Source organism: Puntigrus tetrazona, chromosome 13 (assembly GCF_018831695.1).
Source record: "Puntigrus tetrazona isolate hp1 chromosome 13, ASM1883169v1, whole genome shotgun sequence".
Lineage (NCBI taxonomy): Eukaryota > Metazoa > Chordata > Actinopteri > Cypriniformes > Cyprinidae > Puntigrus > Puntigrus tetrazona.
In genome coordinates, this window is record NC_056711.1 from 19,952,374 (window position 1) to 19,979,259 (window position 26,886).

Consider the following 26,886-nt stretch of genomic DNA (forward strand, 5'->3'; position numbering starts at 1 on the left):
TTACTGAAAAAGAAAAGAATCAGTGTTAATGCTGCAAAATTAATTTCAGCTGTAATTACGCGTTAGCGCCAGCGCCATTTTTCAGCTCAATTCAGTTCAACACTGATTCAATTCAATTCAGCAACACTGTAAAAGTTTAACGTCATATTTCGAGCTCAGCTCAACCGCTTACATCAGCATAGCGTTAAATTAGTAATTATGACTAAATAATGAGAAAACGTGTGTTTTAATTAACATTTCGATTGCTTTTATTTAAAAATATATATTTTCATTAACTTATTAATTTATTTATATCTAGCTTTGTACAATAGAGTTTATATTTTTACGATTTAATTTGCTTTAGCTATATTTTAAGTCACACTTTGTACACAATACTGATTGTTTCCCATTTTTTAGGAGTTTAAGTAATTATTAGCTTTTCATTCACTATCTTTAAGTATATATTTCAAGTCACTTTATTTATATACTGGCACTTTATACGATAAATAGTTTATTTATTTGTTTGTTATTAACTTTCCATCCACCTTAAGTCACCTTTCAAGTCGCTTTTATTTATATAAATTAAATCAGTCAGTCATTAGCTTTTGGTCATCTCAAACACCTTGAAGTTCCCACTTTGGAAAACCCTGTACTTCACCTAAACAAAACAACTTTTGCTTATTTTTTCCATCTGTGGAACAGAGGATATTTTGAAGAATGCCCTGAAAACAACAGCAGGATGATCATCTTTGAACGAGTCTATAAACCTGAACTCCTGTTACAACCACAACTGAGACACGGCATCATTTCTCCATCTGTCACAGACACTGTCTCTGGTTCAGCCTTAGATCCTCAGTCGGTGATAAGGGAAGGAAACGCTCTGTAAAGACACATGCTTTAGCATGATTCCTAAAAAGAACAGATGAAACCCACTTTCAAAAAAAACAAAAATGAAGTAGCCTATATACAGAAACATCTGAGTGGTTTGTTTTATACAAGGGTCTATGCAAAACAACTCATATATGAGGCGTGTGCTCATGCAAAAGCATGCGGTCGCTAGGGGTGATCTAAAATGGTTGCTAGGTTGTTGTTAAGTGAAAGCAATCCACATTCAGTTGCATTTACTTTTAGCACTTCATACAATGCAGACGTCTTTCAAAGCAACCGCATTATAGTTCACCCAAAATTTAAATTCTGTCATTATTCACTATTTGAATTTCTTCAGTGATTTTATTAAATGTTTCTGGTTTTTGTCATCCTTTCCTAAGGATTTTTTTGAGTCTAAAACGCAGTATCATATCTAAAAATGCAATATCTGATGCAATTTTTTTAAATGAATTTTCGAGGCATCGTGGTAAAAGCGACACGAACATGAGGTTGTCGCGTCATTTTTAAAGTGCGAAAAGGATTTTTTCGAACCCAGTGTGCAATGAATTTTAATGTTGTAAAATGAATCAATTAGGAAACAAATTGTATTTTATATAAAGCATATGAAGAAGACAATAGTGCTAATATTCAATATACACTTTTTACTTTCTGTATAAACTAAACCTGGTTTGCCTTTTCAAATTGTTATTTATTTATTTATTTTTTATACAGTGTTTTGTGCAAAAATTTGTTCAATTTGTCAGCTGAACTCAATTTCTTGAGTTGTGCATTGTGCATATGTGGTATTTTTCATCCACTTTTCTCAACAACACACGCATAACTTGAGAACTCAAAAAGCGCAAAGAGGTTTAATCACATCCTTAAAAACACCAAGCAAGCGTGCAAGAGTAGTAGATGTTTGACTTAGCAAAAAGCCGCTTAATTACCGACAAAACAGTTTAACCACTCACCCAGAAACACTCACAAGCTCTCGGTCAATATTGTGTGTCGAAAAGCCAGCATTTTTTCCAGGGAGAAAAACATGTTGCATTTATCGAAGTCGATTAGAGAGGCCCTCTTCAAACACGCTTCTGCTTTACGCCGGCCTCCCATTGGCTGCTCGTGAGCGCGTTTCACGCGCACGACGTTATACCGAGAAGATCACGGAGAGGAAAAAGGGGACGTTTGAGGAGAAGCGCCAATCCGTTTGAGCTGATTCACTCACACTTACGCATGCATGTACAGTGAGAGCAGCGTTTGAGGAAGTGAGAGCTCGATGGTCATTTTCTGCAAGTCTTTTTGCTTCTTCCTTTTTAACACACAGAGAGTCGAGTGGGACGGTGAGACCGAGCTCAGCTTTCTGTGTGCCCACAACAGTTCTTACTGTCAACTACAGCCAAAACATCTGCGTGCAAACTGCTAACTGAAATAAAAAGTTTAACCATTTAGAAAAAAAAAACACAAAAATGTGAATTTCAATTGTAAGCTGCATTGGATAAAAGAGCAAATTTTTAAAAAGAACTAAATTGTTCCTGTTTAACGAAATGGTACTAACAAAATGAGCTGAACTGAAAATAACTAAAGACATGAAATGAAGCAACTAAAACAACTATAGATAGAATGATTGAATGATAGACGGAACGACAGAGAAGATAAAACGTGACACACAGAACAATATAATGACAGACAGATAGAAGCGGATAGAAAGATAGACAAAGACAGAGAGACAGAGATAGATAGATAGATGGATAACACTGACAGATAAAATGAAAGATAGACAGAATGACAGGCGGACAGAAAACAGATAGACAGATAGATATAGATATAGATAGAATGACAGTTAGATAGATAGATAGATAGATAGATAGATAGATAGATAGATAGATAGATAGATAGATAGATAGGATAGATAGATAGATAGATAGATAGATAGAATGACAGACAGTTAGATAGATAGATAGATAGATAGATAGATAGATAGATAGATAGAATGACAGACAGTTAGATAGATAGATAGATAGATAGATAGATAGATAGATAGATAGATAGATAGATAGATAGATAGATAGATAGATAGATAGATAGATGGATAGATGGATAGATGGATAGATGGATGGACAACACTTGACAGATAAAACGAAAAGATAGACAGAATGACAGACGGACAGAAAACAGTTAGATAGACAAATAGACAGATGATATAGATAAAATGACTGACTGACTGACAGACAGATAGACAGATAGAATGACTGACAGATAGATAGAACAAGAGAACAACAGACAGATAGACAGACAGAACGAGAACAGACAGATAGACAGAATGAATAGACAGCAGGTGAATGAGTGTATTATGTCTCAGTGTGTCTCTTCCTGTCCTCTACAGTGACCCTCAGTCTTTATGTATTAAACACCCTGGAAATGTTCACACCTTCATATTTCTTACACAGTTAAATTGAAGTTTCAATTTGTTACAAGCACGTATTTATTTTATTTTATTGACCTTCCCGTAAATTATTGTAATATTTCTACACATATTTCAAGCTTTGGCAATATCGTATCTTTGCGGTCACGCCAATAATCCATTTTGCATTGAACTGAACACAACTAATTTTCTGCTCTTTTTTTTTTGTTAAGGACTCTGACAAAAGATGCCCTCTGTGCAGCAATTAAATTTAGCAGCTGCACTTCTGCTGAAGTTCTGGCAAAAGTCTCGACGCACTTCCTGTTCACTCAAAGAGAGACACAAACCATCTGAAAATGCTTCACACACACACACACACACACGCACACACACACACACACACAGCAAACAATGTGAACTAAGGAAACTGTTTGAACATAAATAGCTTTGAACATCAACAAATCTGACGGTAAAAGAGAACAAGAACCATAAAACTGTAATAGTAAAATGAATCAGAACAACAATAATAATATTTAAAGAAACAGTTCTCCCAAAATCCTCATGTTCTTCCAAACCCGTATATGTTCGACATAAATGATACCAAACTACCTTCTTTTTAGCAAGAATTACACCTTTTTTTTGCCTCCAGAATGCGATAAATACCCAACACTTCAGATAAATATCTCATTTTGCATTTCACAAGAAAGTAAGACACACAGGGTTGTAGCAAGGTGAGGGTGAGCGAATAAACAACGATCGTATTTTCATTTCTTGAGTTGCGCCTCAAAAACAGACACGCCTTAATACCCGACTTTGACAGATTGCATCCAAGTGGCTTCTACCGATTTCTGCCACCGTCCCTAATCTCCGCCAGGCCGACATTGGGGCATAGCAACACGGCTAATAAACGCTATAAGGCTGTCCTGTAAGCATCCCAGATCGTGACAGGGCAGGTTTTCGGACTCAATCTCCATGCTTGCTCAACTTGCAAGTGGCCACCAACAATATTACGCCCGAATTATGTGAACCGCAAAGGGCTGTTTTGACTGGAAGGCTTCTTCAGATCCAGTGAAAGCCTATCCGGGCCTTCTGATGGACGCTCTAAAAATAATTAGACCGCTAAACCACCAGATGCTCGGCCTCCTGTGCTCTGACACTGTTCGCCGAGCTTTGATGTGGGAAGGGATCGCAGAGAAAGGGATAAAAGAAGGCACTGCGTTCCCAAAGATCGTGTTGCACATTAGAAATCAAAACAGGAGAGTTTAAGCATCGCATTAAACCATCCTGTGGAGGCAGAGTGATGGTTTCAGATGCTATCAGCGTGGTATTTTGATTAATCAAAGGGCAAAATGTGAATAAAACCAAGGTAACATTACCACTGATGCACACAATGGTGACTACCGTGGTGTTCACATGCTACTGTAAAGAATACAGAGACCATACTTAGCTACATCTTCATTTGCAGTATAACACAGTCACATCATGGTACCTTTAACAGGCCTGCATTTTAGTGCCTCGGTTTATTAGGGTACAAACATCACTTTTTGGCGTAGCGTATGCACACTAAATATAAAGTGTAGGTGATTCAGAAATTGCAGGTGCATTTCACACATAATAGGCAGAGCGACGGAAAAGGTCTTTTTCTTACTCTAATGAACTTTTAATAAACTGTTTTCACGCAACGCCACCCGAGGAACACCACGGTGCTCGTAAAAATAAGCAACTTTAACGATAAACAACGCTTATCGTGTCGAACGGAACACAGCGCTATTGATAGCGTTTAATTTACGACAGCACTAAAATATATCTTCAGGAGGAAATAAGGTATTTTCTTACCTGTCCTCGCAGCACACCGGTGACACGCGGTGTCGCTTTTGTGCGTTTTTGAGTTGTTCTCCACCCTGATCATTCCTGCGAACATCGTGGCGGTTTAAAGCCGGTAAATCCACGGACTAACGTCGGTCTCGGTCGGTTAGGCGCAAAACGCCGCGCGTGCCATCCTTCCGGCGGGCGCGCGCGCGCCGTTCACTTTCCCTCAGAAACGCGAACGGTTTGTTTACGCTTTCCACTTAACAGTCCGTGGAGAGCTGGGTCGTCAGACGTGTAATCTCAATCGGCGATTGAATAAAACGGATCCACGAAAAAAAAAACAACGACTCTGCGCCGTGAAGGGCGAGTTTCCTGTGAGAGGAAAACGGCGGCGGAAAACCTGAAGAGCGCTCGCGCTCGCCCGTTTGATTCGGGAGAATATTTATCGGCTATTTGCTTTTATTTCCGTTGTCTTCTGGGAGAATATGAAAAAAAAATGAGGGTTGTCAGAAAGCCGACGGGAGCCGGATCGCTGCCGCACTTTGTCCCGTTACGCGCCGTGAACGAGTTCGTGTGACGTGTGCTGAATTTGACTCTGATTCAAATGATTCACAAGAAAGTGAACGAATCTCCGCGAGCTTCATCTACCGGACGGGCTTATCATGAGCCGTGACAAAATGAGGGCCATTTATTGCAAAGATATATATATATATATATATATATATATATATATATATATATATATATATATATATATATATATATATATATATATATATAATAAAAATATAATAATATATATATATATATATATATATATATATATATATATGCAAAAAATAAATAAATAAAAAAAAAATATATATATATATATATATATATATATATATATATATATATATTGTGTGTATATATGTATATATTGTGTGTATATATGTATATATATATATATATAAATACATATATGAAAAAAATACATGTATATATATATATATATATATACATATACACACACATATATATATATATATATATATATATATATATATATATATACATACATATACATATATACATATATAAATACATATACATATATACATATACATATATATATATACACAATTTCACGCTTGTCAGTTTTGAAATTATTAAGCTAAAAATATTAAACCGAAATGTGTGAACTTAATTCAGCTGAAATACTCTATTTTACCGTTTTAAAAAAATACACTATACACTATTTTTAAGGTAAGCTGTTGCAATCAATTTGCTTTAACAACATTTAAACAAAATCACTAAAATGTTTTTTTTTTTGTTTCTTTTTACGCAGGCCCGATCCATCCTGATTTTTATTTGCAACTACCTATCTTAAAAAACGTAGTTAATTTTTTTTCAGCGTGATTAAGAAAAGTATAACGACACATCCTGCAGCAATCGAGGCTCACCGATACAGATACTCAAGCCTAGAGGCGATGATGACTGTAAACCGATTTCAGAAAAACCTGCTGGTTGGTTAACTGTAACGGCGCAATATATTACATTTGAGATTATATGTAAACTCCACGCTCTACATATTCAACAATATACAGCGACAACAGTAAACAAAACAGCTAACAAAGAATGCTTTGCTAACGTTCCTTTTACGTTGCAAAAACGTTATTGCGCAATATTCGAATCATCCATTTATTATTTTGCAAACGTTATGAGAACATTTGAACATTTTGCATCTCAGGTGAAGGTCCGGCTGCTGCACAGTGCTTCTTAATCTTAATTCAGTGGATGATTTTCATTCTGTTATTGTGAAGTATCAACTGGAATAATAAACCGTCTTCAATAATCACGCATCTGATCCGTTCGCCACCGCAGTCACCGGCTGAATGTGTTCCCGCTGTGTGTCTTTCGCTCATTTAGTCCCAGGGAGCAGCAGACACAGAGACGCTCTTTGTGTTGTGCTCTATACTGGTGGAAAGTCTCATTGTGTGGGGACTCATAATGGTTTAATTGAGCTCAACTGCCCGGAGCGTCAGAATCAAAGCGTCTTAGTGAAGCAGCTAAATCAAATTAACTTCTGATCTCGTGACTTTAGGAGCCAGTGAGAACAGTTCTTCTGTAGTCAGTGTAAGTGATTACAGGTTACAGCTTGAAAGAGATTATGAAGTCAGGGTCTATTTTTCTTCAACACTCCACTCGCTTTGACATTTTATATTAATAGGGAAGTCATCAAAACTATAAAACGACAACGCTTTTATATTTATATCGTCTATATTCCAGCTCAAACATCATCCTGGCCTGAGACCTGAACACATTTGTCATATTTACCTGCATGATCACTCTTTAGAAGTCATTTTCTCACCCTCCTGATGCTCCAAACACCAATGAGTTTCTTTCTTGTGTTGAGCACAGATGATATTTTGAAGCATGCGCCGTCAAGCGTGGGAATAATTACCAGCATTCTTTAAAATTAGTTTTGTGTTGAGCATAAGAAAGAAAAAGGGTGAGTGGACGACAAAACTACTCCTTCAAGAAGTGAACGCTTGCATTGACTTGAATGAGTCACTATGTGTCAGTATTGTACAACTGCGCGATCGTGTGTGTGTGTGTGTGTGTGAATATTATATATATATATATATATATATATATATATATATATATATATATATATATATATAGTTTGTTTTACTTCCAATTGAAAATCAATTACAGACCTTTCTACATCCTCATTGTCATTACCATCTCTGGAAAAACTTTATTCTTGATTAAAAATAAATGAATACGACAAAATGAGTACAGCTGGGTAAAATCAATTAAATGGGGTGTTTAAGAAATACATGAGTCTCTCCTATAATATGGTGGTCTCCTAAAGTGATCTGCTGAGATGGAGCCGCTTTGTACCAAAAAAGAGTTTTATTGACAGCTCTGAGGCTGTTTGATTTCAAAACAATGGTAAACACGTTTATAACTTTCAGGAAGATTAGAAGGAACGAGATCAGTTAACCATTTAGCAATGCGTATGAAATGCACCAGCTCAAAACTAAAGAACTAGACGCGTTAACAACATGCAACCATTGAAACGAAGAGTCCTTAAACCCAAAAAAATAATGATATGCCCAGATAGCAAAGTCCGACATACGCAGGAAGGAAGGAGCGCTGTCTCACACCATGGGCTCCTCCGGGTCCAGGTGCGCCGCCGCCCTGCTGGCGAACACATCGGCCAGCATGTGTTTGGGAATCTCGGATCCGCGCACGCGCAGGGTGTAGCACGCGTCCTCCACCTTCCCCAGGCTCTGCCGCAGCGTGTGCAGTTTCTTGGACACCTCGTAGGGCCCCGTGTTCCCGACGTAGGAGAAGCCGCCGTGATTTCCCCGCAGGAAGCCGCTGAGCTGGAAGGGCGTGTCTATGTCTCCGTTGCCCACGCTGCTTATGCACATGCGCATCAGCTCACCCGTGAGGTCGGGACGCCCAGCAGGTAGTCGGTCGGGCGTTATCTGGAAGGTTAATACACTCGGCCTGTGCATGTGACCTCGCCTTCACCCCTTCAGAGAGAGAGAGAGAGAGAGAGAGAGAGAGAGAGAGGAGAGAGAGAGAGAGACAGAGAGAGAGAGAGAGAGAGAGAGAGAGAGAGAGAGAGAGAGAGAGAGAGAGAGAGAGAGAGAGAGAGAGAGAGAGAGAGAGAGAGAGAGAGAGAGAGAGACAGAGAGAGACAGAGAGAGAGACAGAGAGAGAGAGAGACAGACAGAGAGAGAGAGAGAGACAGAGAGAGAGAGAGAGAGACAGAGAGAGAGAGAGAGAGAGAGAGAGAGAGAGAGAGACAGAGAGAGAGACAGAGAGAGAGAGAGAGACAGAGAGAGAGAGAGAGAGAGAGAGAGAGAGAGAGAGAGAGAGAGAGAGACAGAGAGAGAGAGAGAGAGAGAGAGAGAGAGAGAGAGAGAGACAGAGAGAGAGACAGAGAGAGAGAGAGAGAGAGACAGAGAGAGAGACAGAGAGAGAGAGAGACAGACAGAGAGAGAGAGAGACAGAGAGAGAGAGAGAGAGAGAGAGAGAGAGAGAGAGAGAGAGAGAGAGAGAGAGAGAGAGAGAGAGAGAGAGAGAGAGAGAGAGAGAGAGAGAGAGAGAGAGAGAGAGACAGAGAGAGAGACAGAGAGAGAGAGAGAGAGAGAGAGAGAGAGAGAGAGAGACAGAGACAGAGAGAGAGAGAGAGAATTTTTGAATTTAAAAACTCATTTATTACATGTAACAAAAACATGTTCATCTCTTTTCACGTATATCATATTATAAAAAAACAAAATGAAAAACAAAATATATATATATAAAATAACCCATATAGACACAGACATAACCATTGAAAAATTACAACAACTGTGTGAAAAACAATTCTCCTTCTAAGATGAAACACAAAGCACCATAGTTGCACCATTTTTGTTCAAACATGGGAAGGTCATTCATAGATTTATAGAAATTAAAATCAATTAAAACTCTGGATTTAAGTAAAGCTGCAAATAACACAGTGACATCTTGACCGGGCTTTGTTCAATCTTGTTTTTTCTACTTGTATACACAGCAAGTTTGGCTTGACCCACAATAAAATTCAGCAACTGGCAATCAAGACTTTTACTCTTCTTGTACTTAACCCCCAAAATAAAAGTTTCAACAGAAAATAAAACATTAAAACAATTAAAAAGACTTCTTAAAATATTAAAGAGAGAACCTAATCTAGAACATTCCATAAAAGCATGAAATACAGTTTCTCTTTAAAACAAAAAGGACAATCGGCACTGATGTCAGGGTTTAAGACAGAAACAAAAGCATTGACAGCAATAGCTCCATGAAGAACTCTCCACTGTATATCCCCTACTCTCTTAGCTATTGGTGGCTTATACAAGACCCTCCATTCTGGCTTAATGTCTTCATTTAGATTAAAATATGAACGCCATGGTGTATCAACCTTTGTCCCTAAAACCTTCTTGTTAAAAACCAGCACACACATTTTATAAAATAGTTTTCCAGTGACTAAAAAGAAATTAAAAGGCAGAGTTTTAAAACTGTTTTTAAAAACACACTGTTACAATCACCAAGCTTAGGAGACATCATCAAAGTTGGAAAACAGTCTTTACTATCAGGAGTTTTCACCCCTGCAAAATAGTCCAACAATAATTGTCTCTCTTCCTCCGTAAGCATTGACTGCCATTTCATCAAGAGCTGAGTAACAACACGGGTGGAGGTTATCTTTAAAACAGAGGAAACCTCCTCTGTATTTGAAAAAGTAGGTCCTGTTACATCCAGCAATTGGCCCAGGGTGGTGATCTTTGCAGTGCAGAGATTTTTACTTAAGACTGGAAAAAAACAGTCCGTGGCTGAAATGTCCAGACGGCCTCCATACACAACTGGCTCTTTTTAAAAGCCAATAAAGAGAATTAAAACATTGTGTCCTCTGAAAATTAAAAAGGTTCCAAACTTTAAAAAGATTACGATAAAATACTGGTAAAGCAGACATGTCTAACTTGGAGAGAGTTCAGAAGGAAGAGAGATCTGTCCATCTGTAGACCCCCCAAAGTTTGTAGAATAAAACAAGCAACTTTCTTCCAATAAGAATCAGGGGACTCTGCTAGCAGCCTCTGAATAAACTGCAGACGAAAAGCTGCAGTCCTACTCTGCAGATTAACAAGTCCTTGTCCACCTTCCTCTTTGGTAAAAACAAAATGCTTTGGGAAACCCAGTGTAGTTTGTCCCAAAAATCCACCAGGATGGCCTGTAACTCCGCAAGCAGCTTTGAAGGAGGATCTGTGCAGGCCAGTTTGTGCCACAAGGATGAAGCAATTAAGTTGTTGATGATTAAAACTCGACCCTTGTAAGACAGATCCGGAGCCAGCCACCTCCACTTAGCAAGACGACCTCTCACTTTATCAACAAGGCCATCCCAGTTTTTCTGTGTGGTAAAATCATCTCCCAGGAAAACTCCCAGGTATTTAAAACCTCCTCTTAACCACGGAATTCCATCTGGAAGTCTTAATTTCTCAGTCCCATTACCACACATCAACGCTTCACTTTTATTCCAGTTGACTTTTGCAGAAGATAAAACATTAAAATCAGTAAGAATTTGCAACAAATTCTCAATGTCTTTTTGATTACTGATAAAAACAACAACATCATCAGCATAAGCAGACAATTGAACATTACAGTTGACTATTGGGATATGTAACCCATCTAATTTCAACCTTATCTGTTGCAGTAATGGTTCTATAGCCAGAGAGTAAAGCATCCCTGAAAGGGAGCATCCTTGTCTTACCCCTCGGCTGACTTTAAAAGGTTTGCATAAGCCACCATTCACTTTCAGAACACTCTCCACTTCACTGTACAGAACTGAAACCAGCTTTACAAATTTTTGGCAAAAACCAAAAGCTGCCAGACATGACCAAAGATATTTATGCTCGACTCTATCAAAAGCTTTTTCTTGATCAAGGGAAACCAGTGCACAATCTAGACTTAACAGTCTAGAGACATCTAAGATATCTCGTACCAGAGAGACATTATCAAAGATTGACCTGTCGGGTATGCAGTAGCTTTGATCCGGGTGGATAACTTGACTAACTACTTTTGCCAATCTTATTGCTAAAACCTTGAGAGCAATTTATAGTCGGAGCATAGAAGGACACTGGACGCCAATTCTAATTTCTGTTAAGTCTCCCTTTTGGGGAGGAGAGTTAAAACAGCTCTACGGCAACTCAATGGCAAACGCCCTTCATCTAAGCTTTCGTTGAGCACCGAGAGCAGATCTCCCCCCAACTCAGTCCAGAAAGACTTGTAAAACTCTACAGGTATTCCATCAATACCAGGAGCTTTACCTGACTCCATTCCATTAAGTGCCTCTATATAACTCACCCAGGCTCAAAGCTCTGCTGAGATTAGCATTGGCTTCTTCCAAACCTGAGGCAAGTCTTGTAGGAAAGTGTCACTAGTGTCCAAATCTGCCCCACTCTCACTGCTATACAAGTTTCTATAAAATTGGACGGCCCTTCCTCTAATGTCTATGGGGTTTGATAAAAGGCCTCCAGACTCATCTCGCAATGCATGGATACACTTTTTCTGTCCATTCTTTTTCTCCAGACTAAAAAAATTTTTGTTAGGGCATCCATTTGATCTATATTCAAGAAACGAGACCGGATCAAAGCTCCTGCACTTTAACCCCTAAAAGATCACTTAATTGTTTCTTTTAAGTGAAAGGTTGTTTAAAACATTTTCTCCTCCAGATAAACCGCCAATTCCTGTAGTTTTATTATTGATGTCTCTAGTGTTTGCATGGTTCTTAGAGTCTGTACAGTAGTGTTTTTAGTGTACTGCTGACAAAGTTGCTTAATTTGCACTTTTCCAAAATCCCACCACTGTCGTAACGAACAGAAAGAATCTTTGGATGCCCTAAAATAGTCCCAGAAACACTTAAAGGTATCTTTAAAACCTTTATCATTTAAAAGGAGGTGTTAAAATGCCAGTAAGCACTCTTTTGGTTTAATAGAATTTAAAACAAAAGAACAGCAAACCATACTGTGATCAGAAAAACAAACAGGGAAAATAAAACACTTATTAAAAATCCCAAACTGATGTTTAAAAGCATAAAACCTGTCCAACCTAGCCAAAGATAAAAAGCTGTCCCGACTATGAGCCCACGTGTACTGTCTATGAGTACCATTGAGCTGTCTCCATACATCACACAGCTCATGTGTTTTAATGACTTCAATAAGTCTCTTCGAGAGGGCTCATGCGGTTCCAGGTGATTCCTGTCACAACTTTGTTCAGTACAATTAAAATCCCCACCCAAAAATAAAAACTCCTCATTATTGCATTGTTGCAATGTTGAATTAAGTGTGTCTAAAAACAACATTCTTTGAATTCCTGAGGTTGGAGCATAAACACAAATAAAAACTAAAACAGAGGTTTCAAATAGAGCTCGAACCTTTAAAAGTCTTCCTTTTATTACTTCATCAACATCATAAGAAATAGGAGCAAAGTTCTTTGAAAATAAAACTGCGACACTCTCCACTGAGGGAGGTGTTGTGACTTAAAACAGTAAAACCATCCATTCTTTAGCCCAGTCAACAGCATTATTTTCATCACTGTGTGTTTCTTGTAGTAAAACAACATCAATTCTTTCTGGGTGAGAACTTCATATAATGCAGCTCTTTTCTGATGTCTCGTGCACCATTAACATTCAATGATGCTACAGAGACTTCACCCATCAGAAATAAAAGATTAAAAAGAAAAACCAACCCATGAAACCGATAATGGTTCAGCTCTTCTCTTCACTTTCTTTACATAACTCAACATTTATCTTGTTCACCAGTTTCTTTAATCTATAAACTTCCTTATTAGTAAAGCAGCCTTCAGAAATTAAACATTTTGACTTCTCCACAAACTGTTTTAGATCTGGGAAATATTCATTCACTTCACTCCTCTTCTATTTTTAGTTGATTTAAGAAAATATTTAATATCATCTGCTTCATAACAACGAGTATCACAGTCAAACTGTGATAAAAAACCAAGATGAATCAGATTCATCTTCACTGTCTGTATCTTCATGAATATCAACAGCAGCTTTCTTTGAGTTTTTACTTTCTCCAGTGTCATCATTCTTCCTTCTTTTAACCGGGACTTTAAACAGTGTTTGTTCAACCTCCATATCAATGCCATCGTCCTCACAAAACTTCGACATTATTAAAATATTGTCACTTACATTTTCTCTCTCTTGCTTTTTCGTACCGATAGTCTCCGTATTTTGATCTGTAACAGATAACGCGGGCTGCTCCACAGCGCCGAATCAGGCCTCGATGAGTTCGCGAATCCTCCGCGACTGTCTCTGGTTCACCCCGCACCTCGAGGCCGATCGCCCGCGATCAAACACAGCACGGCCCGGTCCTCCACAGGCCGTCCTCCACAGGACGGTCCGCGGCAGGCATCGTTACTCTCATCCGAACTCCTCTTTTCGGGACAGTCGCGACGGGCGATGGCCAACACCACCACAACGGAAACATTTAAATTTACCGGTCGTAGCAAAAACGGTGTAATCAAAATCATCGACCACGAAACTTAAGAGCGAGATCTAAATCATCATCATCATTAAGAATCATGTAAACAAAGCGCCTGAAAGACACAACATGTTTTAAAAACGGAGATACGGAACCCATCGAAATTTTCTTTATCTGTGACACTATTTTACCGTAACGAGAGAGCGATTGAATTAATATTTCATCTCTAATGAATGGAGGAACATTAGAAAGCGCCACTTTTTTAGATGGCATTGATAAAGGAAGAACTGAAGTAAACAAACCATCAACAGTGATTCCGTTTTTCCACAACTTCATTTGCTTTGTCAACAGTTTTCAAAAAACACAACGGTTACGTTATTCATCTTAGAAGCTGAAACAATATTATCGTGAACCAACAACCTCACCAATAGACAAACAAACATCTTCAACACTCACCGCGGGCGCCACTTTCACAGCGTGGCGCGCGTGAGGGAACTGAAGGCCGGTGTACACCCGGGAGCGCCATGCTCCAACCGAGCACTACGACCGAAAACACCCAAACACCCAACAAATATATGAGAAGAAAAATAAATTAGAAATATAGAAAAATTAAATAACGAATATAAAGTGAAAAAACAGGGAAAGTTCAATGTTTCTGGCACCACGACCACAAACACGCGCTCTCAGCTCAAAGACGCTCCGCCCCAGAGAGAGAGAGAGAGAGAGAGAGAGAGAGAGAGACAGAGAGAGAGAGAGAGAGAGAGAGAGAGAGACAGAGAGAGAGAGAGAGAGACAGAGACAGAGAGAGACAGAGAGAGAGAGAGAGAGAGAGAGAGAGAGAGAGAGAGAGAGAGAGAGAGAGAGAGACCGAGAGAGAGAGAGACAGAGAGATTTAATTTATTAGCTTTTCTATCTTTTTGCATTTTATCTGTTTAAAAAAAGTAAAACGCCACCCTGCTCTACTCTATCCGTTTTCGCATTTGACTTTCTTCTTTCAGGCGAATCCAATTTAAGTTGCATTAAAATTGTCCTGCCATTGCAGTAAGAAGTCGATTCCCTTTTATAGTTCAAAACACGTTAAATAAAAAGGCGCAAACATAATAAATTGCCCCTCACAAGCCTCCAGGGGTGAACTAAAGAGATAGTTCACCCAAAAGATGTCTTATTTACTCACCTCGAAAGTAGCTCCAGATCTGTATGAAACTTCGGAAAAAAGTTTGTAAGTTAGCCATCTTGGTCACCATTGACTTCCATAGTAGGAAAAAAATACCATTGAAGTCAATAGTGACCGAAAACAAACCTTTTTTTCAAATATCTTCCTTTGTGTTTCGGCAGAATAAAAAAAACTTCAACAGAGTTAAACAAAGCCTAATTTTCATTTTTTGGTCGAACCAAGCCTTAAAGCAGCGATTTGTTCACGACACAGGGGTTTATTCACAAACACGTCAGCTAGAAAGCTGAGAAATCAAAAGCCACACACTTTCACTCAAACTGGTCCGAAGAGTCTAAAAATGTCTAAATAGAGACGTGCAAAGCAGGCTAAAAATAGCCGCCAAAGATGGGAGTGATTGTCAGCAATCTGATAAACCTGGTGAAAGTGCTGTCGGGAATGGAGCCCGTCTGTTTTGGCGAGACAACATCAAGGAAGTGGTGTTTATATTAAGACAAATGCATAATGCTGACTGTTATGGCGTTCATTATCGTACCTTATTGTCTCTCATGAAGACCAGGCGAGCGTTGATTTCTTCCAGGCTGATCAGGGAGCGATGTCTGATGAAGTGATGGAAGGACACGGCCTCAACGTACTCCTGAATGCCTGGACACAAAAGAAGGACGCTCTCTCCATCATCACGCTTTAGGGGTCGTTCTCGAAGCTTTCGTTGTGTTTCGGGGAACTTCACAAGCCCACAATGTTTTTGGTGAGATTCACCGCGAATGCATTTATTTGAATGACACAGAAAAAAATGAAACATCGTGAAACATTATTATAATTTACAATAACTCTTCTTCTACGTGAATGTACCGTAAATTGTAAAAACCAGACTTTTTTTGCATCATTAATTCAGTCTTCAGCGTCATGACCCTAATATTAGAATGATCATCTGAATCAAATGATTCGCGATCCATGAATTATTACGAATAATGAACCATAACTGCATGTCACGACTTCAATTCGCCAAATGATTCGTGAGCTTGCTTCGAAGTTCTGATCTGAATCAAATGATTCGCGACGCGAATCCACCCCCTGCTCCAAAGTCCAGAGTGAACTCAAACGATTCACGATTCGATTGGAGCATTCCGAATCAGCGAATCATTTTGAGTCGCAATAGACTTCAAAAGTGTACTATAAGCTCTTAAAAATCACAATTAAATCATTTCATGTCAAAATTAAAAGCGATTGATCGCGTTTGAAATCAACGGGAGTGATTCCAGCATAGATGACTCACTCAGTTGATTCAGTTGATCTTCTGCTTTTCGAGTCTTCAAGAGGACTGGGCGATAAAACTAATCTCGTTTTTTCGATACGAGGCTGCTGATCCTTTTAAAGGCCAACATAGTCACTGTCTATACCAAACTTTTCGATTCAGAAATTGATCAAATGATTAATGAATCACTATAGCTGCTTCACTTTGTATTTGTAACAAAGCAAAATAAAGAAAAAAATGGTTCATTTTCATGAGGATGCCAGAGACAGGCTGCCACGCATAAAAATACTGACAGTATAATATATTAACGTTGCAGAAAAGAACAAGATCAATACACAAGCTTTTAAATGTTTAATTTTAATAAATGTACTTGCACAAACTAGGCTACTGTTTCATACAAGTGTGTTCAGGTGAGCAGGAAAATAGTTCTATGGGTTATTCAATATTAGTATTTTTCCTCTCTCTTTTATTAGGAGCATCAAATGCATTTATAGGACGTTCTTTCTGACTGACTAAACTGTATTCAGCTCTTGTATAAACACCAGGCCAATAATGACAGGACGGAAGACTTCGTGATTAAGCTTTACTTTTGGACTGGCAATTAACATCAAAGTCCTTCTTATCTGTCGCTCTGCGCTCAGTTCTACACGCAGCGTGACGAGGTTCGACATGAAAATGGAAACAAAGTCTCGGGCCGGGCGCAGCGGCTGTTTATGATGCTGAGCAGGCCGCGGTTCCCACAAACGCTCCACGTACAGGAGGTTTTGTTGTCTTCTCTCAGGCTCAGCAGGAAGAGAGATAACGTTATCGAGCATGAGATTGGAGACTCCCTCGGCAAGACTATTCTCTGGAGGTTAATTTGTCCGGACAGTCACCTTACCCACTAAGACTACTAGTCAACACCACTAACTCCAGCTAAACTTACAACTACATCACCTGTCTGTCTGTTAGAACATCTGACTCTTTCTTTGAATAAAACTGTTCTAGAATTTAAAAAAAATGTGTGTGTGTCTGTGTGTATATATATATATATATATATATATATATATATATATATATATATATATATATATATATATATACACACATATATATATATATGCACAGTATATATATATATATACACATATACACAGTATATATATATATATATACACATATATACACAGTATATATATATATAATATATATATATATATATATATATATATATACACATATATATATATATATATATATACACATATATACACAGTCTATATATATATACACATATATACACAGTCTATATATATACACACATATATACACAGTATATATATATACACACATATATACACAGTATATATATATACACACATATATACACAGTATATATATATACACACATATATACACAGTATATATATATATATATATATATATATATATATATATATATATATATATATATATATATATATATATATATATATATATATATGTATATACACATTTACACATATACACACACACACACACAGAGTATATATTCTGAAAATATTTACATGGATATGCATTTAAATATTTTTGCTTATATATATAATAAAAATATATTTAATATATAAACAACACATTTATCCTAACTATATACATGCAAGTGTATGTATTTGTATATACATAATAAATATACAAAAGTAATAGAATTATACGCACAATAAATATAAATTCAAATACATATACACACACACACACACACATACATATACATATATATACATATATACACACACACACACACATATACATATACACATATATATACATTATACATTATATATATATATATATATATATATATATATATATATATATATATATATATATATATATATATATTTATATACATACACACCATAAACCAGGGGTTATTGAAGAAGTATTGACATTTTCATAAAACCTAATATAGCAAAATAAAAATAAAACTTTAACATAATATAAAATATGAATAAAACTATTAAAAATCTCAATGACACTCAAATATCCCTGTTATAAGGATCAGACTTGAAAAAAAAAAAACTTTTTTTTTTTTTTTTTTTTTTTTTGAGACAAATGTATTTCTCACATAATGTCACCTTAGTTAAGAAAGCTAAAAACAGTGGAATAAATGCTTTTTTTGTTGTTGTCATAATTTTATGACCTGAATCTGGAGTATGAACAGAATGAGTTAACCACTGGTGTGTGTGTGTAAGAAAAGCACTCAAACAATCAAAAGATGTCCCATAACGTACACGGCCTCGTAAGAACTCGGTCAAGAGTCAAACGCTCACAGGTTGGGTTTTGATAGGTTGTTTTTTTTTGCATTTTCTTTATATTTTTAAATATATTTTTATATTTAAAATAAAAAGATTTTATATGTTTTTTCAAAAAAAAAAAAAAAAAAAAGAAAAACAGAATTTATTTAAAACTAAAATTGGAAAATATCGTTTAAAATTGTATTACTTTTTCCTTTTTTTTTAACAAAAAAGTGATAAAAGCTTCTATTTTGAATAAATACTGCTTTTTTATTCTTTTATTCACAGAAGAATAAAAAAAAAAAAAAACTGTACAATTAATTAAATGAATTAATAATAATAATAATAATAATGGACAGGAAAATAATTAGAAAGAAATGGCACTAATTTTTTTATAAATAAATAAAAGAAGAAAGATGTGAAAAGGAGAAAAAACAATAACAAATAAATCCAATAATAATAACAAATAATAAGAAATGTTGTTACTACAACAAAAACAGAGCAAATAAACTAAAATAAAATTTTATAAAATAAAGTGCAGAGTTTGGGAAACAATTAACATTCACAAATTTGTTTTTTTATTCTGAGCACCGTCTCTATTTTTTTTTTTCACTATTAATCTTAAGGTCTGCCCTGGTGATTACGTCATTAATTATTAAGTGCACTCATCTCATAAATAAGATCATTCAGACAGCTTTAATGAAGCAACCGGTTAAGGTCACCTAATTATTATTATTTTCACTAATGCTTCTTGCGTTAAAAACATCTCTAGACCTTTAATGTCTTCTCGAAAGGCTTTACCGGGGGTCACGGCCCAATAAAGCTCACCGAATACAAAGCTAATTGGCGGGATCTGACCTCGGTCACGTCTCAAGAAATCCTCCGATGATTTCTCAGCGCGCATAATCTAAAAACGACTTCCCCTCCCCGGCAGATAACCGCAGGATTCGCCGGGTCCCCTCCCTGCCTTATCCACGCTTTCCTCAGAAGCCCGCAGACGTCGCGTCTGCCCTCTCCTCGCTTACAACGGCTGGAAAAGACCACAGCGGCCAATCAGATGTAGATGAAGAAGAAGAAGAAGAAGAAGAAGAAGAAGCCAGATTCAAGAATCACCTCGACCGTGAGAGCAAAGTCGGAGCAAAACGTTTACTTTTAGAGGTCAAAGTGTGAGATTAAATCGGAATATCTTGTGCATGAAGTCAAATTTATGAGAACAAGGTGTTTTTGGGAATTAAAAATAAATTAATTAAATTAAAAAAATTAAAAATTAAAAATTAAAAATTAAAAATAAATAAATAAATAATAATTAAAAAATAAATAAATAAATTAAAAAAAATCGCAAAAGAATGAAGGTGTAGCTATACGAAATTAAAGTTGCATTACTTTTTTATCGCTTTAGAAGTAAACATTACGGGAATAAAGTCGTAGCATCATCAGCGCTATTTAAAAAAAAAAAAATGTTGAGAATAAATATGATATTTGGGAATAAAATCTAATTTATGAGAATAAAGTCATGACGCTTTTGGAAATAGTTATAGCTATACCGTATTAAAGTTGTGCTATTTTTATTTTATTTTTTTTTTAGAATAAAGTAAGCATTATGGGAATGAAGTCTTAGCGTCACGAGCTTAAAGTTGCACTAAATTCAATGCAATATTAAAGTCTTATTTATTACTTTGAAAAAATTAGTATTGATGAGATTTATGGAGGCCCGTTTCCGCCTCTGAATAAAAAAAAAAGTAAAAAGTAAAAGGTCATTGCAGCTTTTTCTCTTTTTTTTATTCGCAATGAGCTTCGTTTTTAATGAAGGCGAGAAAAATGTACTAATAATTATCACTGGCAACGTTGATCTTTTATATTACAAGTTTTCTAATAGATTATTTAAATACGCAAATGAGGCATTATTTTAATGAGCTAATTTGCATACATTCTGACAACAAACATCTAAACACTGGATGATGTCCATTTTTTATGACATATTAGAGTCATTTAGTCGCTCCACGAATCAGAAAACACTTGCAATACAATGCATTTTGACAGCTTTTGGGGGAACGACATGTTGTATATCACCGAGCTAATTATATACGAACAAACCCCTCCGTAAAAACCTTCAGGATATAGACAGGAATAAAAATGCAAAGCTTGCCGTGTAAGAAAAGGCTCATTTTTGAGAAAACAGCCTTAAAAAAATATGGATTGCAATTGAAATCTATTGATATAAATGGATAAAGCGTTATAAAAGCCACACTTGGCTGTGTCTTTTGGATGTTTTCTTTCTTGTGCGTGAAAAAAAAACTTAGTTTCAAGAGCTTATTAAGTTAATTAAAGCTTGATATAATTGGCCGTACGCAACAGGCGCATAAATGCACGAGCAATCGCGTCGCACTGCGCTGAAAGCAATTGAAAGCGGCTTTTAAAGCGCTCTCTGAACCTGCGAGTGTGTTTGTGGTCACACCTGGAGTAAACGCCCGGTGAAACTGGTGTAAATCTTCTCCTTTCAGTTCTTCTGCGATCTGCCCGATCTTCTGCCTCACTGCATCCAGTTTGACGTCAGCCTCGGTGAGGATCTCCTCGACGTCCGGAACGCTGAAGAAGAAGAAAAAAAACACACTTCTTTACATGCGTTCGGCAGACGCCTTTATCTCTCGCTTGTCTCTCCCCGTTCATTAAAGCGGGGACGGGTCTGTTCGTCTGTCTTGCATTTAGGGGAGAATAAACAAAATAATATTTCGTTTACTTTACATTTTAATTAAAATAGACATACTTTGAAACTATTTTCTCTTTAAAACAAAACAACAAAAAAAAGCTGGTAAGTTGCACAAAACATTGATTTAAACATTAAATAGTATTTTCTTGTAAAGCACACTCCATTTTTATTTAAAACACACACAAGGCATATTTAAAAAAAGATGAGCATGTGCATATATATTATTGAATTTATATAAATTTCCTTAAATATATAAGGATTGTGTATTATGTGAATTAATAATAAAAATAAAGTGTATTTTGAATAATTTGTGTGTCAACATTATTTTAAAATCTTTTATCAAATATTATGCGTTTTAATTTTAATCGAGGCTAGATATTGTCCTTAAACACTCAAATAATAATAATAATATTATTAATAATAATAATAATAATAAAAGCAGGGACAGCTCTTTCTGTTTATCTATCTTGCATTTGGGGAGAATAAACATTTTATTTACACTGAAAATAAAATAATAAAATAGGTTTAGGACTTTTTTTATTTTTATTTAAAACACACACATAAGGTATATTTAAAAAAATAAGTGCATGTGCATATATATTGATATATGTAATATTATTAAATATACAAACATAACAGGTTTTCCTTAAATATATACACGTATGTGTTTGGATTTATATCTACATGATAAATTACACAGCGCACAAAACTTTTATTTTGGATGCAATTAATCATTTGACGGCACTAATAAACACACATAACTTCTGCGTGCTTGAACAATAAATAACGCAAATAAAATAAAGAATAAATGTAATAATAATGACACGTAGTATGTGAAATAATAATGCATTTTTAATCATATGTGTGTCATGAAACTCATCCAACATTATTTTGAATTATTTTATTTATTTATTTTTCCCAAATTTTAAATTCAAATTTTTTTACAACCGTATACATGAATAATAACACGCAGTGAAATGTTTTACAACCGTCCAGCGTCTGAACAGAAAAAAATAAATAAATAAATAAATATATATAAATATATATATATATATATATATATATATATATATAGTCATGTGAAAATAATATATATATACAGTGAAAAAATTAGGACACCCTTTGAAAGCATGTGGTTTTATTGTAACATTTTTAATAAATGGTTATTTCATCTCAGTTTCAACAATACAGAGAGATTAAAGTAATCAAACTAAACAATGAAAACTGAAGAAAAGTCTTTTCAAGATCTTCTGTACATGTCATTCTACAAAAATGCCTATTCTAACTGAGGAAAAGATAGGACACCCTCACATGTATTCCCTCTTAAATTGGCTCAGATCTCACACAGGTACATCACACCAGGTGCACATAATTAGTAGATTGTTACCCTGCATGTTGAATGAGTCTTGCCCTATTTAAACCTCAGACATTTAGTTTGGTGTGCTCCTGACTGTTGAAGTGAGAGTGAGCACCATGGTGAGAGCAAAAGAGCTGTCAGAGGACTTCAGAAAAAAGATTGTAGCAGCCTATGAGTCTGGGAAGGGATTTAAAAGATCTCAAAAGATTTTGAAATCAGCCATTCCACTGTCCGGAAGATAGTCTACAAGTGGAGGGCTTTCAAAACAACTGCCAACATGCCCAGGACTGGTCGCCCCAGCAAGTTCACCCCAAGAGCAGACCGCAAGATGCTAAAAGAGGTCTCCAAAAACCCTAAAGTGTCATCTGGAGAACTACAGCAGGCTCTGGTTACTGTTGATGTAGAAGTACATGCCTCTACAATCAGAAAGAGACTGTACAAGTTTAACTTGCATGGGAGGTGTGCAAGGAGGAAACCTTTGCTTTCCAACAGAAACATCAAGGCCAGACTGACATTTGCCAGAGATAAAGTTGACAAAGACCAGGACTTCTGGAATAATGTTCTTTGGACAGATGAGTCCAAAATTGAATTATTTGGACACAAGAGCAGAGGACATGTTTGGCGTAAACCAAACACAGCATTCCAAGAAAAGAACCTCATACCAACTGTGAAGCATGGAGGTGGAAGTGTCATGGTTTGGGTCCTGGACCTGGTCAGCTCACCATCATAGAATCCCCCATGAATTCTACTGTGTATCAGAAGGTGCTTGAAGAACATGTGAGACCATCAGTTAGAAAATTAAAGCTGAAGGAACTGGACCATGCAACATGACAATGACCCAAAACATATACTAAATCAACCAAAGATTGGCTGAAAAAGAAGAAATGGAGAGTCCTGGAATGGCCAAGTCAAAGTCCAGATTTGAATCCCATTGAGATGCTGTGGGGTGACTTGAAAAGGGCTGTCTGTGCAAGAAACCCCTCAAACATCTCACAGCTGAAAAAGTTCTGCATTGAGGAGTGGGGTAAAATTTCCTCAGACCGATGTCGGAGACTGGTAGATGGCTACAAGAACCGTCTCACTGCCGTTATTTCAGCCAAAGGAGGTAACACTCGCTATTAGGGGCAAGGGTGTCCTATCTTTTCCTCAGTTAGAATAGGCATTTTTGTAGAATGACATGTACAGAAGATCTTGAAAAGACTTTTCTTCAGTTTTCATTGTTTAGTTTGATTACTTTAATCTCTCTGTATTGTTGAAACTGAGATGAAATAACCATTTATTAAAAATGTTACAATAAAACCACATGCTTTCAAAGGGTGTCCTAATTTTTTCACATGACTATATATATATATATATATATATATATATATATACATACAAATAATAAAATAAAGTATAAAATATAAAGTGGCTGTGTGAATGTCAAATATGTGTGAATTATGAAATATTATGGGTTTTACTTTTAATCGAGGGCTAGATATTGCCCTCAAGCACTCAAATAATAATAATAATGATAAAATTATTGCTGGAAAAAGATATGTAATTAAACGAATCTCGCCTGGTGACTCTGTGCAGGAGGAATATGGTCCGTTTGCTCTCGATGGTGATATCCCGGCTGATCTTCACCAGACGCTCGTATTTATCGTGCTTGGTGTCGAGTTCTTGCTGGAAAACTGTCGGAGAGAGAAAACGCAGCAGGAGGTGTATAAGACGCCTTCACCCGGAGCAGCATACAGACCGCGGCTCACCTTTGAAAGCAGCTATGACGGCTGAATCCGGATTCGCGCGGTCCTCCGGTTTACACCCAGCGTCGGTCTTCCGTTTTCTGCCGCATCCGTCGTCTGAAAACAAACGCATTCACGTCAACAAACGCGTAACTCGGATTTCGGCACGACCGTCAAACGATTTCAACCGGCGACGAAAGAAGCCTTACCTTCTCGTTTACTCATTTCTGTGGTGTGGTGTGTTTCGCCGGACACGTGCGGGAGAGGACGGACAGTAAACCGCTTTTATTTCACCAGCTTCTTGCGGGTTTCGGTGCGCTTGAATCCAGCCGGACGCCTTCGTCGAGGCTTTTCGCGCGCGTCTCTGCGGTGACGTACTTTCTCAAACATGAAACCTAGAAACGGCGTTTTTCATCAGCGTGTCGTCAGCGTCGAGTATTAGTTGGACAAACGGCGTTTTGCGCGTAATTCGGTTTATTTTGAACACCGGCGCGCGAACGGTCTTCCATTGTTTACACGGGACCCGCGCGTCTTAATTGCGTCACACCGCGCAGCACTTTGGGTAACGTAGTTTACATTGACCTGTTGACTTACGTCTTACGAGGATTGCTTGGTCTAGCAAGGAAAAAAGGTTTCTAAGAGAAAGTGGCGAGTCGGATCGACATTTTTTGTCTCCCGAAGGATAAAGAGGTTTAAATTAAAATTATTAATGACATTTAAATGTGTAATGCTACTTTTCTGAAGCATTTATTGGGACTTTATTATTATTATTCATTCGGATGTTCAAAAAATAAATTAAAAAAGTTTTTCCTCAATCTGAATTTGAGTTCTTGCTTGAACTGTTTTATATATTACTCATATATATAATTATTCTATAACTATTTATAATTTTTCCTTATTCAATCCCTAACATTTTATGGATAACCAAAAAAGTTTGTGGAGGTATATTTTGTTGATTTAACCCATTTTCTTTTTGCTGTGACTTAAATATGTTCGAATTGCAGTAAGTTTCTACTGAGACACGTTTGTAGTCCAGTAGTCAAAGCGTGTATCTGTATCTACTCAAATTTACTTTAATTCTAAAAACATTTTCTTTATTGATTTTACAAAAATAAACTTTTTTTAATACAATTTCCTCTCTCTCTCTCACTCTCTCTCTCTCTCTCTCTCTGTCTCTCTCTCTGTCTCTCTCTCACTCTCTCTCTCTCTCTCTCTCTGCTCTCTCTCTCTCTCTCTCTCTCTCTCTCTCTCTCTCTCTCTCTCTCTCTGTCTCTCTGTCTCTCTCTCTCTCTCTCTCTCTCTCTCTCTCTCTCTCTCTCTCTCTCTCTCTCTCTGTCTCTCTGTCTCTCTCTCTCTCTCTCTCTCTCTCTCTCTCTCTCTCTCTCTCTCTCTCTCTCTCTCTCTCTCTCTCTCTCTCTCTCTCTCTCTCTCTCTCTCTCTCTCTCTCTCTCTCTCTCACTCACACACACACACACATTTATAATGTCAATAAACATTAATGTTAACAGTTTAAATTTTGTGAAAAGTCGAGAAATGCATTTTATTACAAATCCTATTGTGGTTATACCATTGTACATTGATAAAAGACAATAACACACACACACACACACACATGCTGGGACTTTCTATAGGCATAATGTTTTTTATTCTGTACAGACTGTATGTGTTTTTGTCCTACACCTAAACCTAGCCCTTACGGGAAAATATTGGCAATTTTAGATTTTCAAAAAATTAGCTATAAGCTTGTTTCCTCTTGAGGACCTAAAAAATGGGTCAAAAATGTACTGGTATTCCTATCCTTGTGGGGACATTTGGTCCCCATAAAGTGATAAATACCAGGTGCACAACTACATACGCGTATGCTATGTGTGTGTGTGTGTGTGTGTGTGTGTGTGTGTGTGTGTGTGACACACGTACACAGAAGAATTGTGCATAAAAGCAAGGTGCTTATCTTTGATTGCACATACAGTATATCAGATTACTGTTCCTCCCTGTGAAGGACTCATGCCAGCTGTGTACGTGCCGCCCAGTGCCTCCTCACCGTCTGATGAGCGCCAGCAGGTTCCTACAGGGGGCGGTGGACAACAGAACACACACATAATCATCAGATCAAGTGGGGTTTTTGCAGGCCCTCGCTATTTTCGCTCGCTTGGCATCTCGCACGAACAGAGTTTTCAATCTCTCTCAACCTGCAGTCATCCTTACACATGAGAAATGTAAAAATGAGCAAAATCCCTTTATGTACTAAGACCAAATTTATATTAGAAATATGGAAAAATATTTCTGTTATACATTATGCTATCATTATGCTATAAACACACACACACAC

General features: G+C 36.9%; 1 pseudogene; it reads right to left on the bottom strand.

The window, feature by feature from the left end:
* Positions 1–7,987: 7,987 nt before the first annotated feature.
* LOC122357048 lies at positions 7,988–25,332 on the bottom strand (annotated as a pseudogene).
* Positions 25,333–26,886: the final 1,554 nt, after the last annotated feature.